This window comes from Primulina eburnea, unplaced genomic scaffold (assembly GCF_022965805.1).
Source record: "Primulina eburnea isolate SZY01 unplaced genomic scaffold, ASM2296580v1 ctg1251_ERROPOS2800000+, whole genome shotgun sequence".
In the NCBI taxonomy this organism is placed as follows: domain Eukaryota; kingdom Viridiplantae; phylum Streptophyta; class Magnoliopsida; order Lamiales; family Gesneriaceae; genus Primulina; species Primulina eburnea.
In genome coordinates this window covers 19,061-42,030 of record NW_027330780.1, presented here as the reverse complement: position 1 = coordinate 42,030, position 22,970 = coordinate 19,061, and positions in this window count along the sequence as shown.

The window sequence follows — 22,970 nt, the reverse complement described above, 5'->3', positions numbered from 1 at the left end:
AATCGCCTTGGTCTGCAGAAGAGCTGGCGGAAAGTAAAGCAGCATGAAAGCGGCTCGGAAATCGGCCCAAAGAACTCGACCCTGTCGCTGAACTATCGGTGCAGAGGTAGACCTCCACCACTTGCGCGCACCACCCTCCAGCAAGAAATCAAGGGTATCAATCTGCTACTCCGCCGAGCACTGAAAAGTCTTGAAGCAGCTCTCCATCCTCTCAAGCCAGTTCTCCGCAACATCCGGGGTCTCACCGCTTGAAAGAGGTTTCGGCCCCATCTGCAAGAACCGATGCATACTAAAACTCCGAGGCTCATCACGACGGTGTTGACGACGTTCTCGATGCTCTCGACGACGCTCCCGATCGTCGCGGTCTCCCCAGCGTCCAACGCTGCCATGACTACTAGCATCGTCGTCAAAACCAGACATCTCTTAGCTACAAAAGTTAATAGAGATTAAACCCAAAAGAACAGTTCTAAATCCCAAAATCTTAATGCATGCTCTGATACCATAAATGTAGTGACCCGTTCCAGAATCACCTACTAATCAGAACTTAAGCATGCAAAATTAACATTTAAAACTGAATCAGGTAAACAGCGGAAAAACAGTAATACAACCCAATCGAATCTGTAAGTACAAAATACTTAAACAACCAGATCGAACTAAATACCAAGAACAAATACCAACAACTACAGGTCAACCTCTGCCAGCTCCCTGTCCACTCCCTCCTGGACCGTCCAACCTGAGACCTGCCCCATCGAATAGGGTGTCCAAAACAGAGATAAACCGAGGACGTGAGCATAAAACGCTCAGTACCGAAAGCATGAGTATACAAGACTATGACATGCATGTATGCAAAATGTACTGGATACCAGGATCTGGGTATATCGAAATAGTGCTCAGGTAAATGACGTCAAGGTATATAGCACTCTGCGCCGTCGCACCAGGAGGTGGCTCCCATACCAAAATAAACCTGTGGATATACCGGTGACCTGACCACCGTCGGCCAACGGGGTCCAACCATCCACAACAAACGAGGGCTGAGCACCCTCTCAACAGGCTATCTCAAAAATAGTTAGACTCAACATGATTATGCAAATGCCGCATAATAAACCATGCATCATATGACAGATAATAATGCAACATATAAACATGCAACACATAGTAAAGCATACTCAATCCTGCTATCTCGGATAGTACTTTCGTACCTCAAACCAGTAGATCCTAGCAATCAGTCCTAGAATCAAGTTTGCGTCCGTAGTCAGCCCACTGATGCCGCTAGCTCCCAACTAGAGCACAGCTCCGCTACAAAACCTGTAGCTCCCCGCTAGTGCCTAAACCTCGGGAAAAGACTAGAAACCCATCAGAAACGACTAAAACGCTCTGGAACACTCGGAATTGGCGAGTAACAAATGAAGCCTCGCGCCTCTATTTATAGACAACGATCGGACGATCCGATCCACTTCGGACGATCCGATCCACTGTACACTTCGGACCTTCCGAACCCTTATCGGACGATCCGAACCCTGCATGTCTTCCACGTGTCCAGACACCTGTCTTCGGACGATCCGAACCCTGATCGGACGATCCGAACTCTGCATGTCTTCCACGTGTCCAGCCACCTGTCTTCGGACGATTCGAACCCTCTTCGGACGATCCGAACCCGCTTCGGACGATCCGAACTCTGTTCGGTCCTTCCGATCCCACCGAAATATAATTAATCCAATAATTAACTCAAATTAGGCATCGGGATACTACATTCTCCCCCCCTAAAAAGGATTTCGTCCGCGAAATCGAGTCTGAAGAATGACAATTCTGAACAACAATACATTCAACTTAAGAATGAATTACAACTGAAAGTACAACTGAAATTACAATCATTACTGAAAATACTACAACTAGAACAACTCTGGATGCTCTGACCGCATGCGACTCTCTAGTTCCCAAGTAGCTTCTTCAGTACCTCGGCGCTGCCACTGCACTAAGACAAGAGGAATAGTCTTATTCCGCAGTACCTTATCCTTCCGGTCTAAGATCGAAACCGGTCTTTCCACAAAAGACAAATCCGGATTCAGCTGAACTTCTGTCGGATGCAAAACATGAGACTCATCCGCTACGTATCGTCTCAACAAGGACACATGAAACATATTGTGAACACTAGACAGATACGGTGGCAAAGCTAATCTGTAGGCCAAATCTCCCACACATTCTAAGATCTCACTGCTGGCCATCTCTTGTTAAGAAAATCTAAATGAACATTTTAATGAGATTTAGTAATCATAATATCAAAAATATAATTCTGGCATAAAGCTTGCCACCTTAAGATTTTAGCCTTATCAGGTTTAAATTCAATTTTATTATTTAAGAAAGCTTATATCTTGATATTATATCAACATTCAAATTAAATTGATCCTTTGTTAGTATCAACGTTCAAAGTAAATCCACTGTGAAGGCAAAGAAATCAACTACCTCATCAATCAGTGTAAATTTTAATACGATCTTTTTACTTTGTATATTTTTACTTCGCTTGGATCTACTTCGACAAATATATTTCTACTATTTTTGTTTAATATCTTCGCACAAATCAGGTTTGAAATTTTTTTTTACCGAAAATTTACTACATAATTTTAATTTTTGTGTCGTATTTGTTTTTATGAATTTTATGGTTACAAACCGTCGCTTTTAAACGGCGATTTTTTTAAAAACACCGTCGCTCTAATAGCGACGGTTTTCTTCAAAAACACCGTCGCTATAATAGTGACGGTGTTTTATATCCGTCGCTTATAATAGCGACGGTCTTTATATTAACCGTCACTATATTAGCGACGGTAGACATAAACACCGTCGCTACTTATAGCGACGAGAGTTGAGAAACGGTCGCTTTGATAGACGACGCTCAATTCAGTTACGGACTGATTAACCGTCGTTAAAACCGTCGCTTTACCTTAAAACCGTCGCTAAATTTTTTTTTTTTTTTGTAGTGAATGCTAATAGGGAATATTTTAATTCATGAAACAACTCGTAACGATAATAATGATAATATGCTAAATGTTAATTCAATATATATGAGCACACACACAAACCCATAAAATAAGACCGCAAATTTTTTAGGTCAAAATCCAACAAATATCGGGTCAGAAACCCTAGTAGAAATTAATAAGTTATGTTTAAATAAATGTATATATACAAATGATAAACATTTCTTGTACGTGCCTATTTCAGTTAAATGGTTGATAAAATACCATATAATCTCACGAGTTCAACGTGTGTTTATTATTATGTTATAGTGATTAAATCCAGCCAATATATTGTAAGTTAAAGTTTACATTTAAATCAATTGAAAGCTTAATTAGGGAATGAAAAGAGAAAGTAATGATGATGTTTTCAAATATAAAATTTTCAAAATTTTAATCTAAAAATTTCAAAAGAATAATGTTTCCTTTTCCAACTAATATATACGATTAATTTAGTCCAAATTCATGTTAAAACCTATATCATAATATATGCACGTTCTTTATTAATAAATATGTCATCTTTGATTTGTGAAAATTTACTCATGCGCCTATAATATTCCTTTGCAGTCACGTCAATAAAAACGGTGCCTAATTTTGGACCCATTCCGTCTGTGTATATTGCAAATATTCAACATTCTTCATACTCAATTATTGAAAACTTATGTTGACAAGAGAAATTAAGCTACTTAATATAATATAATATATACAACATGTTCACACACATATACATTGAAATAAGGGGGAAATTTAAAAATTACCCTATAAGTTAGCCTAAATTAAACTTTAATTTTTTTTATTACATCAAACCACTAATTCTCAGTGCAACAATTATTTTTGAGCATATTTAGTCCCATTTTTAATCAGAATTGTGACAGATCATCTGCGAAAATGGATTAAATGTGATAAAACCAATTTATTGAATTAAGAGTCCATTTTATTTTTTGTTTTTATCAAGCACTGTGACCAAATTTTAACCTAATAAAGTATCAAAAATCTATATATGCAACTTAGATAACAGATTTAGAATTTTCTCAGTACCCCGAAACAACGTTATATTTACTATATTTTATTACTTGTAAAGTTTCAACTATATTATATACTATATTTCTTAATCTATTTTAAGATTCCACGTTTTTTTTCTATTTTATAAATCTATTCACAACTTCTCGGTTAAAAATTACTTTTCATCTATCGTATGTGGTATAAATTATATTTCGTGGATGAAGTAATTCTTGACATATACAATTCTGATCAAAATTATTTTTCCTTTTCAAAAAAAAAAAATATATATATATATATATATATATATATATAGGCAAAAACTTGTGTGAGACGGTCTCACGGGTCGTAGTTGTGAGACGGATCTCTTATTTGGGTCACCCATGAAAAAGTATTACTTTTTATGCTAAGAGTATTACTTTTTATTGTGAATATGGGTAGGGTTGACCCGTCTCACAGATTATGATCCGTGAGACGGTCTCACATGAAACTCACTCATATATATATATATATATATATATATATATATATATATATATATATATAAACACACACACACAAAAATATATATACATACATATATGCACGGCAACAATAAAGACAGATTGTTGCTTTTGTAAAAATTCTTTGGTATTGTTTGAAATTTTTGACCTCATTTAAATTCAATCAACTTGATTGAATTCCTTTTAGGTATCAATTCCCTGCACGTAATGGTTGTTGCACATAACTTGTCATTAAAAAATAAAACTTGAAAATGACAACAATGATTTTTTTATTTAAATATGTATGCTCCCTATCGTGGCGAAACCAAGGACCAATGAAATGGCTAATTAAATATTCAGATATTCAGAAATAAAATTTGAAAACCAGAAGAATTCATACTTACTTCCAACAAAATAAAACGTGACCATACATATATGATATACACAATATGTAAAAATTAATCTTTTTTCACTTAAATCCGTATTTATTACAAAACCTACTTTTATATAAAAGTAATATATTTGACTCAAATCAATATATATTACTCAATATTTTTATATTACTCAATATTTCTATATAACATTATTATAAAAAATGATACTTTATATTATTACACAATATTGCTTAATAATATAACTAAACAAAAATGACAATATTACGTTGAAAAATAATATTTGAAACATAAAAATTAATACTTTTCATAAGTATGATCGGGTCAGAGATCCGTCTCACAAAATTATGGATTAAGACGGTCTTACATGAGTTTGGTATAAATTATAAAGTAACCTTTTTCAGTTTTGATTGCTTCTATTGTCAAAAGGTGCAATTTTGATGATTTTGATTTTTTAAATTTTATTTTCAAATTTAATATTACTTCCTAGCTAGCTTCTTTCATGTTGAAAAACTAAAATATAAACAACACACTTGGGGGAATTCTAAGAGTAGGTTGAAATCAACCGAAAGTTACATCACATTGTGTATGTTGCGTTTATAAACTCTAACAATCTTGATTTTGATAATAACAAAACTTGTTATTTTGTTTTTCACATATTTACTCATGTGTGAAATTGATAAGTTAAGATGGAAGTTGAAACTCGATTATAACCAAACTGAAAATTTGACGAGCTACAGTATTTCATTGATATCTCATAGTTCGTTGATGCAAATGATCAGCACCAAAACTATTGAACCGAAAACTCAATTTGGGGATGAGTACTATTTCAAGCTCGTTGCCCTAAATCAGATGTTCTCCAGACAAACTGATGATTGCAAATAAAATAACAATTAGTTGGGTATGAGATGTTGCGGTATTAGTCAACCTGATAAGCTCGATTATCCAAATGGAATTATTTAGTATGCGTTACGAAACTAAGACAATGATCTATAAATCATCTTCACAAATCAAAGTTTGAACCAGAGTTTAAGATGATGATATACGACGATGAAACTTCCAGTTCTGTACACGTTGAAAGCAGCAAAATGATTTCAACAAATCTCATCAATTTGGTTCATTCAATCTTACAAAACTAGCTGAATGATCAGTCTAGCTGATGAGGCCAACTGACAGCAGACCTCAAAATCATTTAGGCTCGGGAAAAGTGACTAACATGACTAAAATGACTGTTTCAATACCATAAACATTAAGAAAACTTTCCAAATGGTCATATTCATTTTTCTAACGTATATATAACTCTTGGAGTCTATATACAACAGCTTGAAGATCAAATACAAGTTTTGGAAAGGGATTCAAATCATGGGTAACTTACAAGGAGAGATTTGCTAGAATGAGAGCAAGACAAGTGAAACGTCTACTACTCGTTTTTAAATATATATATATATATATATAAATATATATATATATATTGACATCATTTAAAATATATCAACCAATTATTATTGAAAATTCAAAAGAACGCATCAGCTAGTTCAACCATCAAATCCTCCATCAATATCATGATTACCTTCATCGATCACACCTAGTGAGTGTATTGACTCAGAAAATCTTAATCATGGTTGAATGACCTCGATTTTTTTTTTCTGACCATAAATTCTAAAATACTAAATAAATAAAACACTTAATATTTCTAACAATCATAATAAATTCACAATTTAGCATTAACCAAAACTTCATAAATTGACCTTTGAAAAGATCACTAACAATAAAAATAAAGCATAAGAATGTCTCTAATAAAAATCATTAACATAATCTTTAAATTTTTAATCTGACAAGCTAGTGCGGAAATATAAAGGTCATCGGGTGTGTACTGCTGCACTCGATTGACTCAATCGTCACCGCCTCCAAAAATCATCAAATCATGCATCATACAAACCTAGTGAGTCTAAAGATTAGCATGTTCTAAACATTGATAGCAACTAATATATATACAATCACATGCATTAAAAATCATGCTTTTATTTAAATAATCTTTTAATCATAAATAATCCATTAAAAATCATTTGAGCATAAATAAATCATTTAAAAATAACTTTAATCATCATCATAAATGATATATCACAAAAATCATTTTAATCATAAGCTTCCAATCATATAACATTTTTGGGTGAAGTTTGATACTTGAAAGTGACTAGCTTTTATCCTTCGGTCGACTGATCAGTCTTTAGGTCCACATGGTCCATGGGGACAGGCACTGCCATAGAAATACGATATTTGAGCTCCCTCTGGAGCCTTTTCCCATAAACGGGCTCTCTATGAGGCCTTTTCCCTCATGAAATCTCCATAAATAAAATTGTAAGTTCACCGTTCCTTCTTAAAACGGATCCCCCACCAATGGTAAGTTCACTGTTCCTTCTTAAAACGGATCCCCCACCTATCCTCTTTGTCACAGTCAATTCACATTCCTCGAAATTTTTTTCATTTTCTTTAAAAAAACCATAAAATAGCACAACTTTCCAAAAATAGCATTTTAGACAGTAAAAATTGCAGAACTTTTCCAAAAATCGTAATAATACATATTATCATAAAAATCATCATTTTAAATCATATAATATCATTTAACATGCGTTATAATCCTTCGGGACGCTGCCAAGCGTTTACGTATTTTCTAGGTGTAAAATACCGTTTTGCCTCTAGATGTAAAAATTCTCGAATTTATCTTTTTATCACTTTTAATGGCATAAGATTATTCTAAATAATTATTTAAGTTTAAATATAATTTTTTCATAATTTTATAAAGCTTAAAGCTAGTCTTTTCAATTAATTATTTAATTAGCATTTCTTGCGGCGATAAAATCCCGGATAAATTCAAAACTCAATATTTTGATCCCAAATTTTAAACATAACATTTTTATTATTTATTCTACCCTTCCAAGTCATGAGCCACCCCCGTGGACCCATGGATTCAATTTTAGTCTTATTATTTTCAAAATTGACACATATAAGGACACACCGAGCCATCTCCCAAAATACTTGAGCCTTGCCCGAGCCACCTCGAGAAAAACCCTAGCCAATCCACCTAGGGAGTCTACTGACCAAGCCTAGCCCAAAGAACCAGCCCCTAGCATGCTCAAACCTTGCTGAAACCAAACCCAAAATCTGTATGTGTTGTGCGTGAGTCTACTTGGTGCCATAAGACTCTTATCTAGTCTAGGAGCCACCATCGAGCCACACGATCCTAACCTTCCTTGGACCATGCCAAGACCCTACCCAGACAACCCCCAGCCCTGGACCCCACGCACGAAGCACTTGCATCAGTAAACATCATGCACGTTCCATCCCCTGCGCCCCCACGTTTTGCTCGGCCCTCGCTGGACCAAGCCACACCCCTGGACCCAGACCTTCCTACCCCTCACTGGACCATCCCGAGACATCACCCAGACCACCTAGCCAGGCCCCAAACCAAGCCGTAGCCCCCTGTGTAAAGGCCCGAAATTCGTATTCGTAATTTTGCGGAATTATTTAAAATTTTTCTCTTTAAATAAATAACATGCATCATTTATAAAATAAACTGATAAATAGATTTAACTTTAAAATAACAGCGGAAGTAAATATTGTGTTCAAAACCACAACTTAAAAATAATTCAACATATTAAAAACTGAGTTTGAACATAAAAAAATATATGATGAAATGTGAGGTCCTCCACTACTACAAAAACGCCAAACGACAACGGATTTTATCCGTTGTCGTTGGCCATTTAAAACTGTTGTAATTGAGGGTGTTGTTGAAAGTGTCTTCAACGACAACGGTTTTAAACCGTTGTCTTTTCTACCAACGACAACGGTTTTGCAACGGTGTTAAACCGTTGTATTTTCTACCAACGACAACGATTTTGCAAGGGTTTAAAACCGTTGTCTTTTATACCAACTACAACGGTTTTGCAACGATAGAATGAGAAAAATGCAATTACAATTCGCGACGGTTTTGAAAACTGTCGCAAATGAAAACCGTAGTCGTAGCTGCATTTTGCGACGGTTTTTTAGCCGTTGCAAATATTTGTTGCGACAGTTTTAAAAACTATCGCAAATTCCATTTGCGACGGAATAACAATGTAACCCGTCGCTAAATGTAGCGACAGTATTCATGTGGCAAGACTGTCGCTCGACCTCATCAGTACAAAATCACGAACGGAAAAAAACACGACCTTCCTAACTCATTTAGGTACTGTCCTGCCCAAGGCCATAGGCTAAAAGCCAAACAAGAACTCAAATATGACCTCTGAACCGAAGCCATGCTGCTGTCATAACACAGTGGCAGCAGCTGTGCTTGTTTGATCAATTTATGAAACCAATGGCCCTTGGGGCTTGAACAACCGACCAGAGTCTCTTACCAACATCCTAAGGTGTGGCGTGAACCATGGATAAGGGCACTAGGCCAACCACAATCCAAGCACACACCTAGGACAACACAAAGTTCAAACCGAGAACACCTAAAAATTCTGTACTGGTATGTCTCAATTGTCTGCTGTCTTGCATCGTTCCAATAGCTATATGATCGACCAGGGCTCGATCTAGACATAATGAGGTATTGTGTGAACTATGGCTAAGGGCTAAAAAGACAACCACCATCCACTCAAACCCCAAAAGCCGAAGCTTCACTCACAAAGAAAATGGAAAAATCGAAGAGCACTTGTGTCGTTGTTTTAAAATTTTGATGTATCCGTGAACCAAGTCTTGAAAGGCCATTTTGTCACGTCCTAGACATGCTAAGGGAGGGTTCTAACCATGGCTACTGTCCATAGGATAGCTACGGTCTGAATACTCACCTTAACCAACCGAGTAACGACCCCTCGGCTCAATTTGCTACAACCGAGAATTTGTTGCTGTCAAATCTGTATCTTGAGTGTATGGGCTCGAACAAATGAACCAGTAACACCCTAACACACTCTAAATCATGCCTAGATGCAGCCTTGAGTGTCTGGAACCGAACCACTTCCTGTAACCAACAAAAACAATCCAACATTGAGGAACAAAGCCATGGCCGAGAGGAGCTGCACAACATTTCTTTGCAAGTTACTGTCATCTTCGATTTTGCTCCTGAAATCATGAACATAGAATGTTTTAAAATATCTATAGGACTTGATTGAAAAGTAAATGAACAATATATACATGCCTTGAAGATTTGTTTTGAATAAAACAAAGCAATACGAAGAACACGGTGCGGTGGAGACGGAGTGGTATTTTCTTAATTATTTTTCCTGCTGGTAGCACATTATTTCTAGCTGTTGTTTCTCTAAAATTTTCGAAGGTAAGGAGGGGCAGTAAGGCTAAGTAATGCAGGTGAAGGTTACAAATTAAATGAGTCAAGAATGCATTTAGATGGAAGTTTCATGTGAGTGGTTGAATGGCAATAGGAAATGACTCTTTTCCCTTTCTAGTTGCACGAGATGTGAGGGATTGACATTCTAGATTAGTGGGTTGGGGAAAGTTATGTGGATAATGGCGCTTGTATTATCACTAATTGGTGAGTTAAAGGTGAGGGAAAATTATTATTCCATAAAAGCTAATGAGAGGTGATAAGAATGGGGAGTTGCCAAAAATATAAGGATTGATCTAAGGGGGTGGCCGAAATTTTTCAACAAAAATGAAGGTAAAATATTGCTTAAATTTAGGGTAACAATTTCTTGCATGGCATGGCTTAGTCTAAAAGTTAATTAATAAAATGTTAGGTTATAATTTTTTGAATATATTAGGACTAGATTAATTTATCTCAATTGGTTAATCATTTTAATTTAGGCTTTTAACTAAATATTGGACATAGTAGAACTTAATTAATAACTTAATTCCAATTAACTTAATAAAACTTAAAACATTCTTTAACATTAAAATAAATTATTCCTTGGCTTAAATTAAATTTAAGAATATTTTCTTATTATTAATTTTATCTCAATACACCAACTCCAGTCCGGCCTCTCTTATTTAACCGAAAAGATAAAACTAAACTTCTACGTTAAAATAAATCATGAATTAACAAATAAATTAAAATGAATTAAACACTACATAAATATATATAAAAAATTATTTTTAATTTAAATAATAGCAATTATGCATGACTTATATGTAATATGACTTATCGGGTTCTATAACTCTCCCTCCCTTAAAAGAAATTTCGTCCTCGAAATTAAAACTTACCGAATAACTCGGGGTATCGACTCTTCATCTCTGGCTCAGATTCCCACGTAGCTTCTTCCTCCGAATGATTAAACCACTTAACCTTCACTAGCTTCACTAGTTTGTTCTGAAGCCTTTTCTCCTGTCTGTCTAAGATTTGCACTGGCTTTTCTTCATAAGACAGGTTCGGAGTGAGCTGCAACGGTTCGAAGTTCAAGACATGCGAAGGATTCGCCATGTACTTCCTCAGCATAGAGACATGGAACACGTTGTGTACTCCGGCCAGATTCGGCGGAAGAGCAACACGATAAGCTAACGTCCCAACCCTGTCGAGGATCTCAAATGGTCCAATGAATCTCCGACTAAGCTTTCCTTTCTTCCCGAACCGCATGACACCTTTCATAGGTGCTATCTTCACGAAAACATGGTCCCCAACGGCAAACTCTAGATCTCTCCTCCTCTGATCCGCATAACTCTTCTGTCGAATCTGAGCAGTCCTCATTCTATCACGGATCTTTACTACTACGTCGGCAGTCTGCTGAATAATATCTGGACCCAATTCTGATCATTCCCCTACTTCATCCCAATGAATATACGATCTACACTTACGACCGTACAGTGCTTCATATGAAGCCATACCTATAGACGACTGAAAACTGTTGTTATAGGTAAATTCCACCAATGGCAACTTCGACTCCCAACTCCCTGAGAAATCGATGAAGCATGCACGGAGAACCTCCAAAATCTGGATAACTCTCTTTGACTGCCCATCTGTCCGAGGGTGGAAAGCTGTGCTAAACAACAACTTCGTACCCACCGCTGAATGAAAACTCTTCCAAAATGAGGAAGTTAATCTAGGATCTCGGTAAGACACTATAGAAATGGGAATACCATGAAGTCTGACTATCTCTCGGATATACAACTCTGCATTCTGAATCATGGTGAAAGTCGTCTTAATAGGCAAGAAGTACGCTGATTTGGTAAGACGATCAACAATCACCCAGATAGCATTAGACCCTCTGCATGACTTTGGCAAACCGACCACGAAGTCCATGGTAATATTCTCCCACTTCCAATCGGGAATAAGAAGAGGCTTGAGCAAGCCTAACGGTCTCTGACGTTCCGCTTTCACTAGCTGACACGTCAGACACTCGGATACAAAACGTCTGATGTCCTTCTTCATCCCGGGCCACCAATACAACAACTGCAGATCTTTGTACATCTTCGTGCTCCCAGGATGAATAGAGTACGGCGACATGTGGGCCTCAGATAGAATATCCGCTCGAATAGAACCGCCGCTAGGAACCCACATCTTGTCTCGATATCTCACAATACCGTCGCTAACTGTGTACAAGATACTGCCATTGGCCTCATCTCTTTGTCTCCACTTCGTCAACTGCTCATCTGCTGGCTGCCCACCGCGAATACGGTCTAGAAGAGAGGACTGAATCGCCAACGTAGATAGATGGGGAACTCTACCTTGAGGACATGTCTCTAGATCAAATCTCTGTATCTCAAACTGAAGAGATATCTGAATCACCATATGAGCAATCACTGCGACTTTTCTGCTCAACGCATCCACAACTATATTAGCTTTGCCAGGGTAGTAGCTCATTTCACAGTCATAGTCCTTCACTAGCTCCAACCAACGCCTCTGACGCATATTCAGCTCTTTCTGAGTAAAGAAGTACTTGAGGCTCTTATGGTCGGTAAAGATCTTGCACTTTTATCCATACAAATAATGCCTCCAAATCTTTAAGGCAAATACCAAGGCTGCCAACTCTAGATCGTTATTAGGGTAATTCTTCTCATGGGTTTTCAACTGCTGAGAAGCATACGCTATCACCTTCCCATGCTGCATCAAAACTGCGCCTAAACCGAGTTTCGAAGCATCGGTATACAAAACAAAATCTCTGGGTCATGAAGACATGGCCAATACTGGTGCTGAAATAAGAGTTTGTTTTAAAGTATCGAAGCTCTTCTGACACTCATCGCTCCGCACATACTTAGCATTCTTCTTTGTCAATTACGTGAGTGGAACTGCGATAGAGGAGAATCCCTGAATAAACTTCCGATAGTATCCTGTTAACCCAAGGAAACTACGGATCTCTGATGCATTTTGCGACACAACCCAATCTCTTACTGCTGCAACTTTCGCTGGGTCTACCTCAATACCGCAGCTAGAAACGAAGTGTCCTAAGAACGCCACCTTCTCTAACCAGAACTCGTATTTACTGAACTTCGCGAATAGCTTGTTCTTTTGCAAGGTCTACAAAACTGCGGTAAGATGTCTGCTGTGCTCCTCATGATTCTTTGAGTGGACGAGAATGTCGTCTATGAATACTATCACGAACTGATCAAGATACGGCTGAAATATGTGATTCATGAGATCCATGAAGATCGCTGGCGCATTCGTCAAACCGAACGGCATCACAAGGAATTCGAAGTGGCCACAACGAGTCCTAAAAGCAGTCTTGAGAACATCGGCGTCTTTCAACCTCAACTGTGATAACCAAAACACAGGTCAATCTTTGAGAATACTGAAGCTCCCTGAAACTGATCAAATAAATCTTCAATCCTCGGAAGTGGGTATTTGTTCTTCACTGTAACCCTGTTCAATTCCCGGTAATCAATGCAGAGCCTCATCGACCATCCTTCTTCTTCACAAATAAGGCTGGCGCGCCCCATGGTGAAAAACTCAGGCGAATGAACTCCTTGTCAAGAAGTTCCTGAATTTTCTTCTTGAGTTCTGCCATCTCTTTCGGTGCTAATCGGTACGGTTCTTTTGAAATCGGTGCGGTACGTGGCATAAGCTCAATAGAAAACTCCACATCTCGCACAGGTGGCATACCAGAGACATCATAAGGAAAATAGTCTAGAAAGTCTCTGACAATTGGGACATCGGAGGCTGACTGACTGGGTGCTTCGGGAACAGATACAAAAGTCGCTAAAAATGCTCGACACCTCTATGCATGAGCTTCCTAGCCTGGACAAAAGATATTATACGCGGTAAATGAAAGTACCTATCTGGCTCGAATAAGAACTGCTCTCTTCCAAGCGGTCGGACTAGAACAGATCTCCTCTAGAAGTCAATCAAAACCCTGTTCCTTAATAGCCAATCCATACCCAGAATGATGTCAAACTCTGGCATCGGCAATACGATAAGATCCGCATAAACAAGGTTACCATGAAGTTCGAGATCTATGTCTCGGATCACATTAGTAGCTGTAAGCTCCTCTCTAGAAGGCAGTACTACTGAATACGCTATATCTAGCCCAATGGTCTTGCCCTTGAGGAAATTTACAAAGGTCTCTGAAATGAACGAATGAGTAGCCCCTGAATCTATCAAGGCATTTGTAGCTGAACCAGCTATAAAAATTCTCCCTGAAAGGTTGAAACATCATGATGAACCCAATAATTACCAGAACTAAACTTATAGACATGCGAAGATCAAAGTTTTCTAGACTAAATTCCCGAAAATAGCACTGACTAGAACATGCAATCCTATCACAGATTCTAATTTCAAAATATTAACCCGAAACATTAAATTTCAAATACCACTTAAAGCTTTAAGATACCTGTCAAGAGCATCGTCTTCGGGTTTGTCTCCGCTGCATCGATAGCAAAAACTCTGCCTTGGGTAGGCAGACTCCCCTGAGGCAATTCTTCAGTAAGTGGTCCGGACCACCACACTTGTAGCATTTCCCCAAACCATACATACAAGCTCCAGTATGGCGGCGTGTGCACTTAGCACATACTGGATACTCCGAGGTCCTCGAGACTACGCGTCCCTGCTGCTACTGTCCTATGTTCCTGGATGGGCCGTGGAAATGCTTCTTACTCTGATGCTGCTGATGAGGAGGGTGGTGCGGTGCCTGAATCGGTCGCTTACCATGGCGATCTCTCTCAATATCATTCTGATCCTGCTCTGTAGCTAGAGCTCTGGAGACAACGACATCATAGGTAGTAGGGCCAGCCACCCTAACATCACGGCGCAAGATCGGCCGCATACCATCCAAATAGTGTCTCATCTTGGCACCAACATCATTGGCAATCAGGGGCACAAAATGGCAACCCCTCTCAAACTTATGGATAAACTCCGTAACAGTCATGTCTCCCTGCCTCAGGGTCATAAATTCCCTGGTCAACCTGGAACGCACCTTGTCAGTAAAATATTTAGAGTAGAATACCTCTGTAAAGCGCGTCCAGCTCAGAGTGGCCAAATTCAAGGCTACAGATGCTCCTTCCCACCACAAGCGGGCGTCTCCTCCAAACAGATAGGTCGCACAACGAACTCTATTCTCATCTCTAAGCCCCATGAATTCGAAGATAACCTCAAGGGACTTAATCCAGCCTTCGGCAATCATAGGATCTGTCGTCCCTGAAAACTCCTTTGGTCTCATCTTCATGAATCTCTCACAAATAGCAACAGGCCCCGTCAGCCTGGCTACTCCAGCGTTGTTTCCCGCAAACTATGCGAAGAACTAAGTCATCCCAGCTAACATCTGGGCATTCATGTCCGGTGGAAGGGGTGAAGATACATTTCTCTCCTGCCTATGATCCTCACCGTCCTCTTGGCGATGTTCATCACATCCCGCGCCATCGTGGATGCGTCTAGGAGGCATATTGTTCCATATATACAACACATACGTAACGAACATGCATAACTATATTATTTCTTTAAATTTAAATAAATACTACATAATCATAATCTTGACATAAAACGTTTCATGAAAACATGCTGTTAAAATATTTCATGCTTTAAAAGAAATGCGTAAACGTAAAACTTACAGACCGATGTGACTTTATGAGCTTCTCGAGATCAGTAGTAGTACAACCTTTTACAAGAACATAGGCTCTGATACCACCTGTAAATGCCCGAAATTCGTATTCGTAATTTTGCGGAATTATTTAAAAATTTTCTCTTTAAATAAATAACATGCATCATTTATAAAATAAACTGATAAATAGATTTAACTTTAAAATAAAAGTGGAAGTAAATATTGTGTTCAAAACTACAACTTAGAAATAATTCAACATATTAAAAAATGAGTTTGAACATAAAAAAATAAATGATGAAATGTGAGGACCTCGGATTCCTACTACTGCTGACCCAAGCTAGCTCACTAGTCCCCGCCCAAGGTCTCGACCTCATCAATACTAACAAAAATCAAGTCTAGTGAGTCAAAAGACTCAACATGCATATATCGTGAATAACGAGTAAAAATATCATAAGATCGTAGGCAACGTAAAAATATCGTATCGTAAAGCGTAAGGTGAAAATCGTATCATGAGTAATTATAAATACTTGCATATCTGGAAATCATACATAAAAGATTTTCTCGATAGAGCCCTGTCATAAAAATACCATATCGAAATTTTTCTAGTAGAGATAATGTTTAACGCAAGTGGCCCATAACATAACATGAACGTCTGATCAGACTAAAGCACATTATACTGGGCGGTATAGATAACCACAGTCCTTGGACTGGATGTCCGTACCCATACATAAACATAAACCGGTCGTAAGTCACCGGGTGGAGAGATCCCATAAGCGTGAGGTGGCCACAAGACATATCACATATATCTAAAAAAAACATTTTATATTTTATACACGTAATATAATTATAACCCTGTTGTTTATTTTTATTTTTGAATGAGTTGGATCGTCCTCAGGCTTGCTGCGACCTAATCTTAACATGATAAAACATGCAAATAATCTCAACTTGGCAAAAACTTCATATCCGAGCCAAAAACGAGATAAACTCGACCAACAAACTAATTTTCAACCATGACTCCGCACCAACCCGAACCAAGATCGAACCATCATTTACTCATGATCAAAATGCACCTAACATGATGAAGTAATATTCCTAATAACTGTAATGCACGAAAATAGTGAATGGAGGCAAAATCATGAAACGCTCTTTCGAGAGTCACTTTGGCACATTGCACCGTAAATTCTTGTACGAGCTCTAAACTTGACCAAATCACGAACGGACAAAAACATGACCTTCCTAACTCATTTAGGTACTGTCCAGTCCAAGGCCATAGGCCAAAAGCCAAACAAGAACTCAAACATGACCTCTGAACCGAAGCCATGCTGCTGTCATAACACAGTGGCAGCAGTTGTGCTTGTTTGATCAATTTATGAAACCAATTGCCCTTGGGGCTTGAACCACCGACCAGAATCTCTTACCAACATCCTAAGGTGTCGGGTGAACCATGGCTAAGGGCACTAGGCCAACACAATCCAAGCAAACACCTAGGACAACACAAAGTTCAAACCGAGAACACCTAAAAATTCTGTACTGTGATATCTCAAATTGTCTGCTGTCTTGCATCGTTCCAATGGCCATATGATCGACCAGGGCTCGATCTAGACATGATGAGGTACTGTGTGAACCATGGATAAGGGCTAAAAATCCAACCACCATCCACTCAAACCCCAAAAGCCGAAGCTTCACTCACAAAGGAAATGGAAAAATCGAAGAGCACTTGTGTTGTTGTTTTAAAATTTTGATGTATACGTGAACCAAGTCTTGAAAGGCCATTTTGTCACGTCCCAGACATGCTAAGGGAGCGTTCTAACCATGGATACTGTCCATAGGACAGCTACGATCCGAATACTCACCTTAACCAACCGAGTAACAACCCCTCGGCTCAATTTGCTACAACCGATAATTTGTTGCTGTCAAATCTGTATCTTGAGTGTATGGGCTCGAAAAAATGAACCAATAACACCCTAACGCACTCTAAATCATGACTAGATGCATCCTTGAGTGCCTGGAACCGAACCACTTCCTGTAACCAACAAAAACAATCCAACATTGAGGAACAAAGCCATGGCCGAGAGGAGCTGCACAACATTTCTTTGCAAGTTGCTGTCATCTTCGATTTTGCTCCTTTAAATCATGAACATAGAATGTTTTAAAATATATATAGGACTTGATTGAAGAGTAAATGAACAATATATACATGTCTGGAAGATTTGTTTTGAATAAAACAAAGCAATATGACGAACACGGCGCGGCGGAGACACAGTGGTATTTTCTTTATTATTTTTCCTGCTGGTAACACACGATTTCTAGCTGTTGTTTCTCTGAAATTTTCTAAGGTAAGGAAGGGGAGGAAGGCTAGGTAATGAAGGTGATGGTTACAAATTAAATGAGTCAAGAATGAATTTAGATGGAAGTTTCACGTGAGGGGTTGAATGACAATAGGAAATTATTCTTTTCCCTTTCTAGTTGCACGAGATATGAGAGATTGACATTCTAGATTAGTGGGTTGGGGAAAGTTATGTGGATAATGGTGCTAGTATTATCACTAATTGGTGAGTTAAAGGTGAGGGAAATTTATTATTCCGTAAAAGCTATTGAGAGGTGATAAGAATGGGGAGTTGCCAAAAATATAAGGATTGATCTTAGGGGCGGCCGAAATTTGTCAACAAAAATGAAGGTAAAATATTGCTTCAATCTTGTATTTTAATTTCATAAAGTTTTAAACACCCATTAAATATTTTAGTAGATTAGTAAATCAGATTAGGGTAACAAATTTTTGCATGGCATGGCTTAGTCTCAAGGACCCTTTTAGTATCAATCGCATTCTCATCCAATTCATTATCTTGTTCTCTGCTAATTGAATTATCAACCGTGTCTTAAACCTGTGCAACTATGTTTTTGTTTGAAACAAAGTACTTGTTGATATCTACAGCTTGACTTTGAATCATTTCTTCAATCTTTAGCTTTCTTTTTTGAGACCCAGACATATACTTAAGAGGCACGATTTACCTAAGAATTTAAAAAAATAAAGAACAGACTACATCAAGACCAATATGTTAAAGAAAGATAAAGAGAGAAACATCAGAAAATAAAGCAAACGAATAGATAAATAATATCAATAACCTCAAAAACTTGGGTTATATTCATTACGGACTCCTACAAACGGATGAGTAATAATGATAAACAAATAATAAGGGGAAAAAGGTATATGCCCTACAAGTTCATAATAAGTCCTCCAATTTCCAGTGAACACATCTTCATGCTAACCATCAATTTCCCCAGGCGTTTATATATTCTAGATTACACTTCAGCGAACAAGGAGAATTTCCTCCATTATCTACAGCCTATATCAAGACGATTCTCACAAGTCCCAACTGAGATTACTCATTCAACTTATGCTTCTAGCAAGTTAAAGTAAAGAGCCAATGATTCCAGAAACTAAAAGCATGATCTTCACCCAAAAAGTTCATAGAGAATCCTGACTTAATGAGACAGAGAGTGAATCATACAGTTTTGACTCCAATACATTACAAATTCAGAGCAAGCTACTCGTGAATTGCCTCAAGAAATCATGGTAAATTTTGGATGCAAGGCTATCATCTACACGCGTCAAACAAAACCCAGAAATCATGCGAAATAAAACTCAACTTGTAAAGAAATTCCATTTAAATCATAAAACTACAAACCTAAATCAAATATATAAATAGATATCAAATTATTCAATAGCAAGATTAGGGGGGAAAGCATTAAAAAACAAATTATTACTGTACATAACATTAATACACTTACAAGCGTGAGGCTGGTGAGCAACTGATGTTGGAGTCGAAGATGGAGAAGACCGAAGATGAAGGATAGAAGAGTGGAGTGGTGAAAAGCAATTTTACAGGCTTTTATTTGATATTTTATTGATTCTTTAAATTTTAATATTTATAAATTTAAAAAAAAACTATTTTATATATATATATATATATATATATATATATATATATATATAATAATAATTTTTTTTTTAAATTTTTGGGCCCCAAAAAAATATGGGCCTGAGTCATTGGACTCTTATTGTAGTGCCCAAATTCAGTACACGTATAATCCATGTATTTATTTAATTAGTAAATCATTTAATTAATTTTAAAATGAGTTTTAAGCCATGCATGATTTATTTGAATGCATTATTTTAAATTATTTATGTTTATGTGATGCACGTTAAAATGTTTTTCGAGTTTCATGTTTCAGGCGATCATTCGAGGCGGGATTGAGGAAAAGACCCGGCGACGTTTGTGGAAACTTTATTGGGGTGTTTTGTTTTTAAATTTGAAAGGGGCATTTGTTTTAATGATTTGTTTAGTTTCAGTATTTTAAAGCCTAAATTATTTAATTAGTTATTTTAGAATTTTGAAACCTTTAAAGTTTATCAATTTTGTGTGCTTTGTTTTAAATAAGGGACTTTACCTAGTAGTGGGAATTAACATTTTTTTTATAATATTCTAATTAGCACTACAATTAGCATTGTCAATTAATCAATTAGCGAATCATTCCCCCTAATCTAATTCAAAACTCACGCACACCCATATCTATACGTACACTAAAAACGTATTACACACACACACAAAACCGTTTTCCACACAACACACTTACACATCCATATCTTTTCATATTTTGGAGAGCTAAAGTTTAGGGTTCTACCTTTATCAGCAGCCGCCCCCTTCCTCTAAATTCCAGCAAGGTTTTGTGAGTTTTCTTCAAAGAAAAATTGCGCCACGTTCGTCCCGGATCAAGCCTCGCTCCGTTCCCGCGTCGGTGTCTCCGTTTCGGTAACGTTTATCATCAAAAGGCACGTATATTCTGTTCTTGATGCATCAATCATGTCATATTATGCGTGCGTTGTTATTTATGCGTAAAACCATGAGTACGAGGTGTAGAAGTTTGAGCAATTGTGTTGGGATCACTTTTGAAACCATCTTAGGGATCCAAAAATCACGTTTTACTGTTCTGGTTGAAACTGCGAATTTTCAGTCGAGATTTTGAGAAAACTTTCACTAGAAAATTGTAGAACTTTTCGATGCCTTCGATTTGATATAAAATTCGGGATTTTTGGGTGAAAATTGAGTGAGTTATGGTGTTTTTCGTGGGACTGCTCAAACTGCGACTTTTACGAAAATTGTGTTCTTGAAGTTTATATGTTGCAGGCTTCGTTGGGGATCGACGGGCGATCGTTGCTGCGTTTAGGTATGGTTAGCATGTTGTTAAGATGATTATTGCGATTTCGTTTCGTGTCGTTAGGCACTTGAGAGATTGAATGGGCGCATAAATCGTGTTGTTGTCAAAAGTTGCGCTCACGGGTTTATTGGGTTGCTTGTGACATGTGGGTGTTTTTGGGCAATAGTATAGGCTTGATTCAAAGACATAGTAGCCTAAGATGGTCTCGTGGTGTCGATTGTTAGCCCGAGTAAGCGAGTCTAGAGTGTAAAGCATAACATGTACAGAAACCTTCGTAAGTTCGCGGTCACAACAGGTACACGGACCCAAGCACGGGGTCCGTGCATTTGTTCTTTCCAAAGTGTCAGTTTACCGAGTCTACACGAACCTTTTGACGGACCCTGACACGGGGTCCGTGCCCCTTCCTTTCTGCCCGACACATTTTACAGAGTCTACACGGACACCTACACGGACCAAAGCACGGGGTCCGTGTCTCCCCTTTTCTACACACGCATTTTTCAGTACCTACACGGACTCGGAGCCGGACCTGGGCACGGGGTCCGTGTACTTCATATTTTGGGAAATAATTATGGTATGCTTTGAGGTTTGAGGTCAAGGTTTAGTACAATGATTTACAAGGTCGAGTCATGGGGACTCTAGAACGTCCTAAGGAATTGATTGAACTCGTAAGGGAGCATGATTACTTATACGAGTTAAGAAGGTTAAATCATGGTCAATATGTGCAGCAAGGGCCCCGAGCAAGGCCCAACGAACCCCACAACGCCAAGTAAGTAAGTCTGACGTGCAAGAAAATATTTTATGTTTTTGAGGTATGCTAAATATCTTGTGACCAAATTATGTTTAGGATTGGAAAGCGTTAAATTATGAACGGGTACCAATCCGCCCGTTAAATTATGAACGGGTTAGATCGAGTTTGGAAAGCGTTAAATTATGAACGGGGACAAACCAGCCCGTTAAATTATGAACGGTGATCTCATGTATGTGGCAGTGGATACGTCCCTGTCAGCCCTGATCAGATCTCATGTCTGATCAGGCATTTATTATGTTACGGGTCACTTGCTTTGAAACATGCCTCTACGCAAAATGATGAAGTTATGTATGTTCTAGTATGCAGTATGTTTATGACAAGTTTTCACGTTATGGCACGTCTATGTTATCTACGTATGTTCAAGTTTTAGTACGCAAATTCATGTTCAAGTATGCATTTTCTATTTTAAAGTTGCATGCGGTTTTATTATGTAGTACTCGCTACTTCCCAGTTTATACGTGTTGAGTCTTTAGTGTAACGAACTGTACTTTTACTACTTAAAATTTGCGGAAAAAATAAAAATTTTCTTGAGTGCGAAAATAAAGTCAATACGGTCGTCACTACATCATCCATTCACCGATAAAATTTTGTTAAAAGATAAGCTTGCTCAAATCATCTCGCACCAGCAAAAAATCAGAGTATAAATATTCTCATGCTTAAAATCTTTAAAATAACGTGGGCGGTCCTCGGGTCTAGCCTCCCGCTCAGTCCAAGTCTGCCCTTTGGTCGCCACCTCCCGTCTCCTCAACAACATACTTACCTGCATCGACCAAGTCTAGTGAGTCTAAAGACTCAACACGTATAAACTGGAAATAACGAGTAATACGTAATAAAACCACATGCAACTTGAAAATATGACATACATACTTGAAACTTGAACTTGTCATAAAATTGAACATACGTGCATACATACTTAGACGTGCCATCAACATAAACTTTCTTAAACATGCTGCATACTTAAACATACTTGAACATACATACTTCATCATTTTGCGTAGAGGATGTTTCAAAGCAAGTGACCCATACATAATAAACGCCTGATCAGACAAACCACAGTACTTGGCCGACATGGACGTATCCACTGCCACATACATGAGATCCCCGTTCATAAT